The sequence below is a fragment of the Lissotriton vulgaris genome, chromosome 4_1 (assembly GCF_964263255.1).
Source record: "Lissotriton vulgaris chromosome 4_1, aLisVul1.2, whole genome shotgun sequence".
Classification (NCBI taxonomy): Eukaryota; Metazoa; Chordata; class Amphibia; order Caudata; family Salamandridae; genus Lissotriton; species Lissotriton vulgaris.
In genome coordinates, this window is record NC_141691.1 from 1216329760 (window position 1) to 1216343836 (window position 14077).

Consider the following 14077-nt stretch of genomic DNA (forward strand, 5'->3'; position numbering starts at 1 on the left):
GTCACTAAGAACTGGCCGTTCTTACAGTGCTCGAAGGAGTTCTACTACAAATCAAAACAAAAGCAAGTGGGGATTTCCCAGGTTGCTGGAGGTTTGGTGTGTCAAAAGAACTCATTGTGCTTTCTAGGAATCCAAGGAAGTAGCTTCTGCCGTGCCTTGGACTGCAAGGGCTATTTACTTAAATATGGATCTGATTCTTATGCCATTATAGGGATATTATTGATTATAGCCGTACAAGGGCATAAAATAGCAATATTGATTCAGGTTCCTAGATAAAAACACAATACCCACTCCACGATCTAATGTCCATCATTACTAAAAACTAAGCAATAGTAAACATTTAAAGGTGCATGTGTATTCCAACCCACCCCAAAATACATTTTTTGCATTTAAAATGGTGTATGCGAAATACACGAAAGATTATTGGTACTGTACGCTTATCAAGCAGTGTAATCATTCAGTAAAAAAGGATGCATATATATTTAGCTGAACGATTTGCGAAAAATTACACATGAAATGGCTCTTAATACAGAAAAGAAGGTCGAGACCATTCCATCACATATAAATACAATTGCTTGTAAATGTGCTAGAGGCCGAGGTAATATATTGTCTCTAGAATTACTAAAAATAGAAGCTCTGTTCTTTAAGAATAGTTCTACTTTAAACAGAGTACATATGCCAGAAAAAAGGTAAATATTTTGGAAGTTGAAAAAAAAATAATTTCGTTTTCAGGGGAGATATTAGTTCCAACTGCTTTCAGTAGCTTTTGTTTATCAAAGCCGAAGGCCGAATTCAGAGTTCAAGGGAACGCTGTGTGCTCGTTGATTAAAAAGTTATTCTTTCTGTTCAGGGGAGAACATCATTTCAGACAGATGTGCAAAAAAGCAGTCTACAGCTTCAGGTGAAAGTTCGACCAAGTTTGAAAATGCCGCAACAGTGCACTCGTGAGAATGATTGCTATCATCGATGTCAGGTCCAGCAATGCTCACAGAAGGTCCTACCTGGGTGATGTTGCTCTCATTTCGTACTTCACTGCCACCTAATCATAGTGGTGAAGTCTCAACGAATGCCGTCATCAGGATTGGTAACCGCTGGGGACAACACGATGCATGAGCCGTTACAGGACTTAGCAAAGTATCGATATCCATTGGTACTGCTGATTGTAGTGTAAGACAGGTGTCAAACACGCATGCTTCTCCGCATAGCTTACATCGAAGCACAAGTAAGATGCAGTTTTGCCATATAGGTCTGAATGAAAGAAACCAGGTCATATTCAGATCTCTTAGCCGGGCTAATCCAAGGACTGTAGTTATGCGGTCCCGATAGCGTATAGCTAGGATCGTTTCTTCCATCGTTGCTGGAGTCTTGTCTGCGACTTGGCTTGCCATATCGGAGCAAAAGGATCAAAAAATAAAATTCCTGCTACGAGTCCCAAAAGTAGTGGTAGGCCGCCAAATACAGAATGGACAAAATTGGGAGAGATGCCCACAACTGCTTCGAAGGGTAATAACAGTCCAGAAAAAATTGTCTTAAATACATGTGCCATGCCACTGGTATCTGACATATTTAGAATTTGGCTTAGCATTTCTACAAAATGCATGGGGCAATTAGTTGATAAAAGTGTATGTATCTCTGCTGTTGTCCTTGCTACTTGAAGATCATACGTTTCTTTTGATGACGTTAAAGGCACGGTTGTCTGTAATAGAACAGACTTCATTCTGCTTAAAGTATCAATTCGTATAGAAGAGATATTCAAAGAAGGCCAAATCGTCGCCTCTGTATCAGGAGGGCCGTTTGGATACAATACTTGCATACAGCAAGTGACCATGGAACTAACGCTTACGAGATATGCTTTCCCTGGCACCATGCCACAACAGTTTTGGTCCGTTATTAGAACGTAACTCCCGTTAGAAAGTTGTCTAAAGAATGGTTCTATCTGTGTTGCAGGTGTGCCGTGCTGGTGGCATGAAAGGTTATTTGAATTCCCCTCACAGGCCCCATGCAGATTCATACCTTGGCACAGAAGTATACCGCTTAGTGATCGTTTACAATTGTTACCACTAAGAAATACATTCTGTTTTTTGTCACTATCACATGTGTGTGTGTAAGGTAATTTCCATGATGACTTAATGTACCCTTTACCCAACCTTTCATACTGGCCTGCTGGTATATACTCTTGGCAGTTTTTAAATTGGAAAGTTGGTATCGAAATTGTGATTATTCCGTGCATTATCCATTCAATGACAGGTCTTTCTGACATTGTCAATGGTAATCTCTCAAGTTTTTCAATGCTCAGAATCGTATAGTCTGCTCCTTTTTGTGCCAAACTGATTTGTTTATCAGTAAGGTAAAAAAATAGAGAATAATGACTTTGTGTTGATTAAACGCCATGGCACGTAGCCTGAACGCAGATTTTGCAACGTCCGGCCTAGCTGTACAATAGAACGTAATTGGGACTGACCGTGTTGTAACATTAGTAAGTCCTGATCTATTATATTGATAGCAGATGATACAATACTGTCCAGTGAATATATTCTGGAGGGCAGAGTTATTAACCCATTGTCCACAACAGAAAGTGATTTTTCCAAATTAATACGATCAATTTCTCGTATTTTCTCTGCTGTCACAATTTGAGTTACTTTCAAAGCTTCGTTGTACGCAGTGTATATACCGGCCGCTATGAAACATTTTTGACGCTGTTTGCATGGTCCCATTATGAAATTGCGCAAGTCAGCACCGTCTTTAAGTAAAGTCAAGTGTTGCTTAATTTCAGCCAGTGTGGATGTTTGTAGCCATTCAAGGCATAGTTTCCCTACACTGTATGTTGTTACTATCCCTGGATGTTGTCTCTGGGAGTATCTAGGGTCTGGTCTCGTCATTTTTAACCCCTGTATTTTGTTCAGGAATCTATCTTGACAGTAATTTCTGTCTGTTGGACAGATCAACCATTTTTTCCAATCAGGATGTGTTCTGTTTGGTGTAAAATATGGGATACGTCTATCTCAATATCTGTAGTGGTATTATCAGGTATTGGCTTTGGAATAGACGGTTTGTTTAAGTCTTTAATCTTAGCTAGGCCAAGACAAGTAGTCTGTTGAATGGTGTCATTCAAGAACATTATTTGTTCTGGGATCATGCAGGCTCGAAATAATGCTTCTAAACCTTGGACCTGCCATTCTTTTGTACCCCAGATGGTTTTTGTTTCAATGCTGTTTTTCCAGAAATCAAAACCAAATGTAATCATTTTTTCATAAAATGTTTCAGAATAAATCAATTTAGTATTTGTCAACATAGTTTTTATCCCTGTTTCTTCTAACAGTTTATAATAAAATGTTTCTGCATCACTTGTGTTAAACCCTGAGAAGTATGGGAATTTCTCATAAAATGTTTTAGAACTGCTTTTAGGTGGAGTTGCACAATGTTCCCATTGATTATACTTAAAAACATTTCTAGGTTTAGCAGATTTATGCAAATAGTGGTGTGCAAAGTGGTTATAGCAGTACATTTGTTCATAGTTCGATGAACCCTGTAAATAATCATGTTCTGTACATTTTGCTGACATTACTAAATCTGACATCATATTATTTATGCTTTCAAAGTCCCAATCATCAGAGAATGTACTTGGTTTTACAAAGATATTTAATGAAACCTTGAATTGATGTGGATATTTCAAGAGTTCAACCGGGCCATAGATTTCGTAATCCGTTTTGTCCCAAGCTACCCCACCGGGTATTGGAATGGCTGTGACATTCACTGATGATAGTTCTATTTTCTCGATGTAAGATGACTTGTGTGGCTTTAGGACCAAGTTGATGTTCTGACTTGCTGTGTCCATTGTACTGTATTTTCCCTAAATGAATTTTCCCAAACAAAGTACCATGATGAGCCAAAGCAGGAGGAAAAGTACACCTAACACAATCCAAAATTCAATCCATGGAGAAATCAGATAGGTTTCTTTGAGTTGATGAAAGAGTTCAGTTACTTTGTCTTTAAAAGTTTTTGTTGCTGGCGTTTCTTCAGGTTCGCTTGGATCTTCAGAAAAGTTATCAACATTGATGAAGTAGCCAGATGCAGTTCTGTCAATTGTTGGAATTGCTTCCAAATTTTCTTTTGCTTTTTAAATTTTTCTTTCATTAGCATAGTCTGAGGCTACATCGTTGTAGACTGGTGTTTCTTGACGAACTCTTTCAATTTGGGTTCCAAGAGGCACAAGTTCCATGGCATTGTTGCATAGTCCTTTTTTATTCACTGCGGGTTTATCAACTGTGATTAGTCTCTCAGTTTGAACCTCTTGGATTGTAGCAAGTTTTGGGATTCTGCTATTTCTTGGGAGTTCACTGGGCCTACTACTTATTATTGGCCACATCATTGTGGTTTTACCAGGTCGATGGATACAACTCGGTTCTCCTTTTTACCAGCAAGGGGCGGTAGTACAACAGATCTTGTTTCGCTGACAGCTAAGACAGGTACTGCTTTTCTGTAAGAAGGCCCAAATTCCTTCTTCACCGAGATCTTCTCTCTGACCAGATTCCCAATCTTTGGAATCCAGACAGGCCTTCCTGGGACAGGCGGTTTATCTTCAGTGGCTGTTGGCTGCTGTTTTAACTTTATATTGCTCAGGGCTTTTCTTGTTTTATTTAAGTCCTGTAAAACAGCCAAACGATCTTTGATGTTCAAGCATTTTTTCTTATCTTCTACCACTGAAGTCTGACTATCTAAATCCTGACTATACATTCTAGATCCGAACAATAGTTCGTACGGGCTGAAACCTTTTAGAGAATTTCTTGGCAGAATATTAAGACTACGTTGGACACTTGTTAAATGTTGGACCCACCCATCACCTGAACCTAATACCTTTGCCGTTATAGATTGCTTTATGTCTCGGTTTTTTCTTTCCACAATCCCATTTCCCTTAGGATGGAAGGGACAAGAGTACCGCAATGCAATGCCCATGCTGGTCATGGCCTCCTTATAAGCTCGAGAGCTAAAAGCCGGACCCTGGTCAGAATGTAGCATGCCAATTGCGTATGTGCCGATAAAGACTCGCAAATCTTTTATAACAGTTCTTGCGTCAGCCGAGCGCTGGGGTCTGTATTTTTAAGTGAATCTAGTCTTAAAAGAAAATTAATGTGACGCTGGAATTTACGTATAGATAGCCTTATGCTAACTACAGAAATGGCCATGGCAATACTCCGGTCGGTTCGCTACTGCGATATCTGTTGCAGTTTCGACAGCTCTTTGCAAATTTGTAATGTTGCAGGCTCATCCCAGGCCACCAGTATTCTGATTGTAATTCTTTCAGAGATTCCTTGATCTCTCGGTGCCTTAGACCCAATCCCATGTGTGCGCCCGCTATTAAGAAGACTCTCCTGTTCGTGTTTGGAATTACTCTATCCCCCACTCCAGGGATTCGAGCAAAAGGAACGGAGTTTGCATCAATTACGTATGTATAATTGAGTGGACAGTTCACGGGTAGTGCTGCACAGTCGCTTTTTGAAGACGTTTTTACCGCCAGCATGGTTTCCCCGTCTATGTATTTTTCTGAATGCTTTTTTGTGGCTACGGAAGCCGGTTGAGTTGCTTCCGCTTTGGCTGTATTAGCCAATGAATTCCCTGCAACGTGAACACCATCACGATGATGACTCAGTGTATGTATCACGTGAGTCTTCTGTAGTTCTTTCTGTAAAAGAACTACCTGTTCCCAAAGCTTCTTATGCTTTATTGTGGCACCTGTGTCATCTTTGTAATCGTTTTGAGCCCAGTTCTGCAAATCATTATTGTAATATTTGACGCAGAAATGCGAATCGCACACTATTAGTGTCGGGAATTCACGATCAGCATTTTCAAGCGCCATCTTTAAAGATCTGATTTCAGCTCGCTGAGCCGAACAGTTTTTCAGTGATTCAGTTATTGTTATTTGTGGTCTGAATTTACCACAGCGCCAGCGACCTTCAACAATCGCGCATGCTGCATTGTAGGATTTATTATCCACATCGTAATGTTGTGTAAATCTGTCCGTATAGATTATACAAGAGTACTGTTGGAGAGGCAGAATTTCGATTGGCAGAGGATATTCTTCTTCATATTTCAAATCTTTCAGTTTTTTCATGTTCGGGTCAAAATAGAATTTCTCGTCTTCTGCGGCAAGAGAATTTTCCCACTGTATCCATTTTGATCTAATTCCACTGTTTTTAGATTGACTGGGCTTAATAACGCATCAAGGGCTGATTCTGCTGTAAAAACAGTTATTCTTTTGCCTTGGGCTTGGGCTCTTTCTTTTGCTATAGCAGTTTGAACCACATTTATAATATTTTCTGTGAGACTGAATGTTTTTTCAGCTTCTGTGTACAAATGTGATTTGTGAGCTATTGGTACCGTTTCTCCCTCATTAGAGGTCCGGTACGTGAATCCGCATCTTCCTGGGATGACTCGGATTACAAGGTTGCGTGTGTTGTCGCGAGTTTGTAATTTCGTTTTAGCTAACATGTCTGTTTGCAATGATCTCAAAATTTTTGTGTGTTTCTGAGTCCAATTGATTGGTTTAAAATCAGGTTTTATTAATTCGTAGAGAGGTTTAACCCTCTCTGCATAATTTAGAATGTAAGTTCTTCCGAAATTCAGGAAACCTAGTATTGATTGTAAGTTCTTCAGCGTTTTTGGTGCTTGGAGTACAGCGCACTTCTCTAAGACGTTGTCTGCTAGGCTTTTGCCTTCACTTGATATTTCATATCCTAAAAATAGGACTGTTAAATGGGCAATTCGTGACTTTTTAAAGTTGAATTTGTAACCCTCAGCTGCAAACCCAAGTATTATGGTGTTCACTCTTTTCAAGTGAGTATCCAGGTCATCATCTGTGAGATCGATGTCATCGACATAAGATAATGCCTCATCATCATATATTTGTAGTAACTCTGTTACCCTTGCTGAGAATAATCCTGGGCTATTCTTGAATCCCTGTGGGAGTCGACAGCAATTTATCTGTGACCCCATTATTGAGAAAGCGGTTAAATACCTGCTTTCTGGTGCAATATTTTGACAAAAGAATCCATTAGAGATGTCTAATGTTGTTTTGTATTTTTTGCGAATGATGTTATTCATTAGTGCTGCACTGTGTGAGTTTTGTACTGCAAACGTTTTGCAACATGAGTTAAGGTGTCTGTAGTTCAAGACTAGACAATATGAGTCATCTAATTTGGAGACAGGAAACAAAGGATTGTTCATTTGAGAGGTGCATGTTTCTATCACCCCTTGGTATTCAATTTGATCTAGGATCTCCCTGACTTGTGTTTTAGCTTCTTGCTTAATTGGGTACTGTCTTTGTGCAGTTGGTTGACATTTTAACTGGATTTTGTGAGGAGGGGAGTCCTCATACCATCCTACATGATTCTTATATAATGCAGGAGCTTGGGCTACTGCCCATTTTCTTGCATATGTGTATTTTCTATGAATTGGAATATGATTTGAGAAGGCAGGCATAATCATTTCTTCGCCATGAGGGCACTCCCTGACAAACTCTGGTGGCAGTCTTTCTCAGCTAATAGGATGCCATAGCCTTTTGAGAGGTTATCCCAAAACAGACCCCTTACCTTCCTAGTCTTATCTCCCTCTATACGCAATGTTATTTCGTATATTTTATGAGGTTTCTCTAACTCTGGTATCTGCAGTTTCCACTTGAATTTATTCATTCGTGTCCACTGTCTCCAGATGATTCATCAGGATCTTGCGAGCTATTGTCACTTCTGCTGCGCTGTCTAGCATTGCCTGAGCCCACTCTCCGTTTTTCAGCTGTGTCCTCAGTATCCTCGGCATGTTTGATTATTTTAGTACTTGCTACCTTCTTTCTTGGAAATTGTAATTTTTTACTTTGAGCAGGTTCCTTGTCTTTGGACTTGACATGCTCTTCCCTGTGTTCTGACCGTCCTCTTCTTTCCGATTTCTGCGAGGAAGTCTGAAAAGATCGAGAGGGACGTATATCAATATCTTGATATCTATCAGGCTTTTTCAAATTATCCCTATTTCTAAGGTTGTATCTTTTTTCAGAGGGCTCCCTTAGGGGAGACTTGTGTTCTCGGTTCGGAGATCTTTCTCTCCGCCGAGGAGACCTTCCTCTGGACTGTAATCTTTTTTCTTTGGGAGTGGATTGTTTATTTCCAACCCAGCTCTTCTTTGGTGTATTTAGATTATTTTGTAATAAATATCTTTTCAGGATTTTCAGTTAGTTGGGGTTTTACCGGTTTCCCACCCAAACTATCTCTACCTAGTTCTTCATAGGATTTTTCTATGATTCTGGCAAGTTCAATTGGTTGGTCTGCTATATCTGTTTCTTTCAATTTTTGGAGGTAAGTTATATCCTCCATTGCCATTTGAACTAACTCTATATGCCTTTGTTAATTGTTTTATTTTAACTAAGAGTTCTTCGCTTGACATTTTATCAATGTCTGGATGTGGTGTGTAGCTGGCTAGAACCGGCCACGTTGCTCCTGGTCTACCTAGTGGACCGAGCCTGGTGATGTGATCATTATGTTTTAGGGCGCCTTTAAACCAGAGCAGATGCTCTTGGTATTTTAATGGGATCTCAATCTCCTCGAAAGGAGTGTATTCATCCGGAGGTTCCTCTAATTTGTAATAGTGGAAATTTTTTGTTGTAGCATGTGCTGCTGGAAATTGTATCCATGAATAGAATACCTATGTCTGCTGATATTTGTGTGCCTCTATCACGAATATGCATGTACCAACTCGCGGTGTCAGGCCATTTTCTATAAGTTTTAGAGTTATAGTTCTTCTTAGATTGACCGGAATGAGTATTTCATTCGGTTCTGTCTGTAGGAGACTCGTGTCCTCCTCTAGGAGTGGAGCTTCTAGTTTTACTCGCTCCCTTTCATCATCACTTTCTGTCATTTTACTGACTGAAAGTTTTCGGTCCGCAAAACACCAAAGGGTCTTGACTCGTTACTCAGCACGGCTGAGCAAACTGAACTAAAAAGCAACACAAACGCCTCTGCTGAGGGAAGTTATTAGGGAACAAAGATGAATCTAACTGGTGTCCAGAATAAAGCAAAAACCACCTGCTGAATCATTAATCAACGGGAATTTATTCCTCTTTTCAAAAAAATATATTTTTGTTTGTACGTGACACAATGTTTTTTAGTGCATGGATAGAACGACAGTCTTTTATATACATATGTACAGTGAACAATAATAACAGGTGAAAAGCTTATTTACACACTCTCAACATTCGTGGCCTTCCAATCGTACAAAACACTTGCATACACAGAGAACAGTAAAACAATACGAGCAACAGTTAAGTACAAAAATACGAAAATACAAGATACATGAAACCACGTATCGGTCATAAATCAGTCGGATCAATCCCTTGGTGTTTTTAGAGAACTAATCCTAGAGTCTTTTAAACAGAGTTTCTGAGAAGGGGTATTCTCCTTACAGACGTTGATACATGGGCTGATTTAAAGCGGAAAGAATGTAGACCAGATACGTAGAAAAGGTGGTCGACGCGTTTCGAACCCGTATGGATAATAGGGTTCTCCTCTGGACCTGTACTGGTTCTGTGGAAACAATCAGAAAGTGGGGTACTTAGTATAGCTATCTATTATAGAACAGAGAGACACTCGCCCTGCGTCAAACCAAAGCCTACCTTAGGCAGTTGAACCAGAGTCATATAATTCCAGACTAGAGAAGTCAATTTTTCAAAGATTTCACGTGGTGTGCATACAGGGGCTGTGAAATAAAAAGATAAAAAACGCGCTCAGTTTCAACCCTACAGTGTCTTTCCTAACTACGGGGCGCGGGGGTGGGTGTTTACCTGCACTGACGTCAGCAGATGTTTTGACGTTTAGTCCATACTTGTGATGATCCGTGGAGCGGGCTTGATTTGCGCCTCTGCTTCCCTGTGGAAGAAGCGGGAGACGGTGGAGACCTTGGGTTAGGTTTGAAACACCAAGATGTGTGATCAAGGGAGGGTAGTCATCATGGGAGCTACATACCGGGTGAGACCGTCGGTCCTTCGTCCTCGGAGTCTTGCTGCAGAATGAGTCAGAGCTGCAGAGTTATTTAGACTGGTACTTCCTGGTTGACAAGGCTCTCTAAGGCTTCTGGGACTTGTAGTTCCTTTCATGGTGAATCTACGGGTAGTTCAGGTGTTGGTTTTGTATATCTCTGACATCTCATTCAATCCCCGCAGGGCAGTGTTGAACTTCATTATTAGTAGTGCCTCACGTTGGGCTAATCTGGCATCCAAATCTCCACCCCTGGGATCTTTTTCAATTTTCGACAGTACTGTCCATTTTAAGTCCGATTGTTTATGCTTCATGTTTGTCCAATGATTAACCAATGGGGCGTTTTCTACACCTCTCCTTATCCGTGATTTATGCTGAGTGATCCTACTCCTCACTTCTTGTGTTGTCTTGCCTATATAGACCAAAGGGCACGGACAGATGATAGCGTAGACCACATTTTTGGTTTTGCAATTTGTGAAAGCTTCGTGCTTCCAGTGAATGTTTTCGAATGTGAAGACTGAGTTTTCAATGGTTTCATCGCAGCAAATGCACGTGCCACATTTGTGGTGACCTTTGGTGGGGGGTAGTCCAAACAGGCTTTGTATGGTCGGGGGTTTAGCCGGAGGGAGGGCAGCTCTTACAATATGGTTAGCAATACTTTTTTCTTTTTTGAAAGCAAACAACGGGGGGGCTGACAGATCTTCATGTAGATTTTTGAGTAGATGCCAGTTGGATAGAATTAATTTTTTGTATTGGTTGGCCGCTGGGCAAAAGGTAGTGACACATACCATTCTTGTGAGATTTTGTTTCTCTTTCTTTTCGAGTAAGGTCTCCCTGGGGGTCCACCATGCTCTCTTGAGGGAATTCTTCAGGAGTTTTTTAGGATATCCTCTGAGTGTCAGTCGTTCTTTTAAATGGCCTGCGTGTTTGAAATACTCCTCCTTGGTGGAACAATTCCTTCGAATTCTAAGGAATTGTCCATAGGGCAAGTTCTCTTTGAGGTTTCTCGGGTGGTTGCTGGTGAAATGTAGCGCTTTGTTTCTATCTGTAGTTTTGCGGAATAATGTAGTGCTGAGTCCCTGTGCTTGTGGTTGTATTTCCACGTCCAGAAATGTTATGGATTTTTTAGATGATGTGGCTGAAAATTGAATGTCTGGTGTTCTTGAGTTGAGCCATTCTACAAACTTGTCCAGATCTTCTTGGTTACCTGTCCAGATTAAAAATAGATCATCTATATAGCGCATATAGTTGGAAATTTGATGGCCATATGGGTTGTTGTTGTAGATGAACTTTTCTTCGAATAGCCCCATAAACATTATCGCTAGCTCCGGAGCAAAGGGACAGCCCATTGCTACACCTTTTATTTGAAAAAAGAATTCCGAATCAAAGGTGAAAAAGTTCTTTTGTAGTGTCAGGCGAGCTAGGTCGAGGATAAAATTAGTTGGGACTCTCATAGGTCGTTCACGATTTTCCAGGTAAATAGTTAAGGTTTCAAGTGCCTGGTCTTGCGGAATCTGAGTGTATAAGGACACTACATCTAGTGTCACAAGCAGTTGGTTTTCGCTATTGAATTCAATCGACGCAATTCGGTTTAGGAACGCCGTGGTATCTTTCAAATGGGCTGGGATGGTCTCAATAAAGGGTTTGAGGAAGAAGTCGATGTACTTCGCCACCGGTTCAAAAAGTGAGTCACAGCCGGATATGATGGGCCGTCCCGGGGGGTTGATCTCGTCTTTATGCATCTTGGGGAGAACATAAAACACCGGAGTTCTGGGGCTTTTGTTCTGTAAAAAAGCAAGTTCCTTGGGCCCGACAAATCCTTGATCGAATCCTTTCTGGATTATGTCAAACATTTGGTTTTTTATTTCTATGGTGGGGTCTTTACCGATACGCCTGTAACAATTTTGGTCATTGAGTTGACGGAAAACTTCATTCTTATATTTGTTTACGTCCCACACGACAATTGCTCCGCCTTTATCGGCCTGTTTGACCACGATGTTATTGTCATTTTTAATAGTCGTTAAGGCTTCCTTCTCTGCTTTTGTGAGGTTGTATTTCACGAAAGTTTTCGTCTTTTCTAAGGCCGAAATGCCTGAGAGTACAGTTCGTTCGAATGTAATCTCTTCCTTGGGGATGTTTGGTCCTTTTGGGCAGAACGATGATTTCTTTCTTAGTCCTGTCGTCTCTGTTGTTTGAATTTCTTCAGATTCCTGAAAGAAGGTTTTCAGGCGAATTTTTCGGCAGAATTCTAGTGTCTCCAATTTCATTTTTACATAATCCGTAGGGCGTGAAGGAACAAAATTGAGGCCTTTGGTTAAGATAGATGTTTCGGCTGGAGTAAGAGTTCTAGTCGAAAGGTTGAAGATAGGGGATTTGGTTAGTTCTTGTAGAACTTCTGGCGTGTCCTCATTTCCCATGGTTGGGTGAACCGGGTCCTGCCGCGGGGTTTCGGTTGGCCGCGTCCTAAAAAAGGTTGTTGATTTTGCTGCTGTTGATATTGACCTTGTCGGTTGTCAGTTCTGTTTTGGTATTGACGATTGGTATTATCAGGTTCGCTCCCAGATGAAGAAGTTGTGTCAGAAAATGTGATGAATTTTTGACGGGATCTTCCTTGGTTCCCTTGTAAATATCGACGTGAGTCCGCCCGTGTATAAAAATCCTTATTCAAGTAAGGGTAAGCGGATTCCAACGAAAAGCTCTTTTTGTCAATTTCGAATTTGTTGCTTTTTTGTGCAACTGTTACGTCTTTGAATTCCAAGATTTCCTTATCTATTTTCTCCAGAAGTGTTTTTGAGTCTGAGATTAGTTGGTTGTTTTCAATCTCTCTTTGGAGGGTGGATATTTCTTCCAGTTCTTTTACTGAAATCCTGTGTGCCGTTTCGATGGTCAAGACCATAAGGTCGCGGCTGCACTTAGTTTCAATTCCGCTGAAATCCTTTTTATAATCTGGGTCTTCTGTGAAGATGACAGGTATGTTACGGACAATTAGTCCTGCTGGGATGGTTCCAGCCCGCAGGTGTTGAAGCAGAAAGTGGCCGTGTAGATCTGTGCGGATCTGTTTTTTGCGTAGTCGAGTGAGTTTGTCTGACTCGTTTTGAGTATTGGCTGTGACGCTAAGGGTGGCTGAGGCAAACACTGGGGGGGTCTCTCATTAAGTTCTGTATATGCTCCTCGCTAAAGGACACTGTATCTTTCTCAGCCATACCAACAAAAGGTGAAAAAATAAATAAAAAAGTGCGTTAAAGACTAATGGTGAAGTGAAAGTGACCAAGCACAAAAGCCCGACAGCTGGGCTCAACACAAGTTCAACAAGACACAATTACCCTGAGACAGACTTTTTTCTGTCAAACAGGACCTCGCGAGCATCTGCCCGCTACAATAACCGCAAAACACCAAAGGGTCTTGACTCGTTACTCAGCACGGCTGAGCCAAACTGAACTAAAAAGCAACACAAACGCCTCTGCTGAGGGAAGTTATTAGGGAACAAAGATGAATCTAACTGGTGTCCAGAATAAAGCAAAAACCACCTGCTGAATCATTAATCAATGGGAATTTATTCCTCTTTTCAAAAAAATATATTTTTGTTTGTACGTGACACAATGTTTTTTAGTGCATGGATAGAACGACAGTCTTTTATATACATATTATACAGTGAACAATAATAACAGGTGAAAAGCTTATTTACACACTCTCAACATTCGTGGCCTTCCAATCGTACAAAACACTTGCATACACAGAGAACAGTAAAACAATACGAGCAACAGTTAAGTACAAAAATACGAAAATACAAGATACATGAAACCACGTATCGGTCATAAATCAGTCGGATCAATCCCTTGGTGTTTTTAGAGAACTAATCCTAGAGTCTTTTAAACAGAGTTTCTGAGAAGGGGTATTCTCCTTACAGACGTTGATACATGGGCTGATTTAAAGCGGAAAGAATGTAGACCAGATACGTAGAAAAGGTGGTCGACGCGTTTCGAACCCGGGGCGTGGTGTTTCAAACCTAACCCAAGGTCTCCACCGTCTCCCGCTTCTTCTACAGGGAAGCAGAGGCGCAAATC